Below are 3361 nucleotides of genomic sequence, written 5' to 3'. Positions count from 1 at the left end.
TATTGTACATTTTGATGAGCCCCAATTTTGGTACAATTTGGGCTCATTTTGGCCTATTCTACTTGCTCAAACCATTCATTTTTATTGCTTATGCATGCATTTCTTAGTTTATTCATGTTGTTTGTAGGAAGAAGGGTAGGCACTCTCTCTACGTGACTAATGCATTTTGATTCCAGGTTTTGGCATTAAAAGGGAGCAAAAGACAACGAAAAAGGAGTTAAGGAGACAACGAGGTGGCACTGCGGGTTTTGGGAGAGGATGTCCACGGTTCTAGGGACATCCCTCGTGATTCCCATCAAGAACTCCGAGCTCTAATCCATCTCCCCTCCGAGCTTAAAAAACGGCCAGCTGTTCTACAGGAACAACAGTTATAAACTGCTCTACAGGAACAGCAATTATGACCATCCTACAGGATCAGCAGTTAAACTCTAGTTGGACAGCCGAGCTCCTAAAATGTAGGACACTTGTTGGATCATCGTTTTTGTATAAGTATGAAGGCCTTAGCCTTAGATAGGTTGTTGAAACTCTCGTATTGCTATTGTAATTTTGGAGCACAGTTCAGTTTTCGTTCCTTTTTGTAAGCCAATTTGGCATGATATCAGTTATGAATAAAGAAGGCAGTTTGTGATCTAGTTCTGAGTTTTTCTTAAGGAGACTATAGCTCTCAGGTTAGGGCCCAACCTGAGAGCCATAGGTCCCCTCTGCTGTAGTGTTGTTTCCATTTCATTTCAGCACTTTGAGCTTTTCATTTACACATGCAATTCGAATTACAGGTTGTTAAGTTGGTCTTTTTCATGAGTTAGATAGGAGTTGCTTATGTTGAATTTGTTTCCACTTGCTTAGTGTAGCAGAGGATAGATATAATCGATTGGAGCTCCAACAAAAAGGTTGTTAAGGCTCACTACCGTCTCATCTGGGATTGGAGTGAAGTCCATGACTAACCACCAAAAACACGCATTTCTTTACTTGATGATTGCTGCAATATAGTCACAGTCACGTTAGATGCTTCCTTGCCATTCACACCTGCACCACACACCTTCATCACAACTTCATGCACATTCTCCTTCGCGTTTAGATTGCTGTTCATTGAATTCACAAGCATAGGTAGTTTAGGTTGATGCATTTTTGGTTGAGTGACAGTCATAAGCATTTGTTTCACTTACACTGCTCTCCCTCGTTCCATCACTTCGTCCTCCATCTTGATCATGCATGCAACCATATCTTTGACCCCTGCTCCGCTCTGTTATCTCCCAAAGTCTTTCACTCCTCACGTACTCCCATTCTCTAGCCCTTTCATTGACCTAGCCCTCTATCTTCCAACCTACTCCCTACATTCACTCCCTATCCTATTCCTCCACTTCTACAGCCATCACCAACCTCATTCCTACATTACACATCTCCCCCTACCATTCCATCACTCCTCCATCACTCCAAACACTCACGGTAGGTCATCCTGTAGCCATTTGTAGACATCCTGTAGAAAACAGTGTATCCTGTAGGATCCTCCACAGCCATCCTGTAGAAGGCCACTCTCTCGGTTGCTGAGCATCTGAATGCGAGGAACCTCTGTGGATGGATGCTAAGGATCCCTAGGGACCTCTCCTAGCCTTCCCAACCTGTCCCACGCTTTCCTGCCTTCTTCATCCCATCTGCACAACCAAACCCTAGTCAGCACAAGATCACCATCATTCCACACACTTAAATGAAAAATACAAAAACATATCTTTCATGATGCAAGTAGTTTAGATCCATGCATTTGCACCTATTAGAGGTAACAACAGCATTGGTAGAAGTTTCATTCACATTTCTTGCATTGTAGAGGTTAGACTAGTTAAAATTAGGGTTTCCTAGGTTTACATGCTTTGATTTGCTTTCAGTTCATTTTTGTCAAGTAGAGTAACTTTCCTTTGAGATTAGCTTTCGTCCATCAATTAGCAAGCTTCTTCTGAGAGCCTATAGAAGTTGTCTTGAGCCCTAGCGGACTTGTGCCAGCTGACCAAGTGACAGCTGCGACAAGAGCTAGTACTTGTGCATATAGCACCGTCGCTTCCAAGTTTGTACGAACTACCGGGTTGATAAAATGAGAGACAGGAAGCCCCAGGAGTTGTAGCATTATTGCTACAATACTGGAGCTCACCATCTTTTTGGCGCCGTTGCCGGGGAAGCGTCAGAGTATTAGTAATTGTTGCTTTTCTTCTACTTCCATACTCTTACTTCTGCTCAGTAGTTTACTTCATTTCCCTTTTTGCAAAAGTAGCTTAGCATTTCTTGCTTTCCTAGATTAGCATTTCCTGCTTTCCTAGATTAATATTTCTTGCTTTCCTAGATTAGCTTTCCAATTTTGCAATTTCATTTGAGCAATATAGTTAGTTGTAGATCACTTTGTTTCAGTTTTGCAGGTACCAAAGAAAAAACAAAAGCACTCAAAACAAAAGAAAGAAAAGTCCTTTCCATTTCATGCCTCGTAGGAACCGTGATAGATTAGGCAAATTCCTACCAAACACCCCCACCACATCACTGAGTCACCCTTCACTCTTCTTTGGTGACCGTGACCCAGAGGAACCTATAGGTGAACATCCGAAGATATACCAAGACCCTATAGAAGAAGAAGAGTTAGAGACCACTCCATCTGTAGCCATGGCTGATAATAGGAGAGAAGATGAGAGAATAGAAGGAGCTTTCCCCATCCGAGAGACCAATGGAGAGATGAAAATGAAAAGCATTAGCCCCTCTGCTTTGCCTCACTTCCATGGACTGACCACTGAGGATCCTGATACCTTCTTGTTTGAGTTTGCTGTCCTTTGTAGAACCTATGACTATACTGAAGATGAGCAAAAGCTGAAGCTTTTCCCTTCCACCCTTAAGGATGCAGCCCTACGCTGGTTCATGGGATTACCTGGGAATAGCATAGCTACTTGGGCTCAGATGCAGCAAGCCTTCAATACCAAGTATAGGGATTATTGTAGGTCCAAGGAAACTAAGGGAGAGATCTTTCGAATGACCATGGGGAATGATGAGTCTTTAGAGGATTATGAGGAGAGGTTCCAACTTAGCTATAAATGGGCCAGGTGCACACTTGACCCTGAATCCCTCAAGTTGGTTCTACTCCGAGGAGTCCCTGAAGATCTCTTAGACACCCTTCACATGTTAGCTGGGGGGGACATTTACCAACTGCCTTATGAGGACATCAAGACTGTGTTCCGAAATCATTCTAGGGCAGCTAGGAAAAGAGGTAGAGGAAATCTCCTCTCCACTGGTGTCCCTTTCTCCAAACATGAGTTTACAAACCAATTAGAAGATCTTAAGAGTGAGGTGAGATAGACCATTGCCATGCAGCTGGACACATTCAGGATCCAGCAGA

The sequence above is a fragment of the Pinus tabuliformis genome, chromosome J (genome assembly GCF_031772625.1).
Source record: "Pinus tabuliformis cultivar Carrire ecotype Pingquan chromosome J, CPIR1, whole genome shotgun sequence".
Classification (NCBI taxonomy): domain Eukaryota; kingdom Viridiplantae; phylum Streptophyta; class Pinopsida; order Pinales; family Pinaceae; genus Pinus; species Pinus tabuliformis.
The sequence above is the reverse complement of the archived record's forward strand: the minus strand, read 5'-3'. Positions refer to the sequence as shown.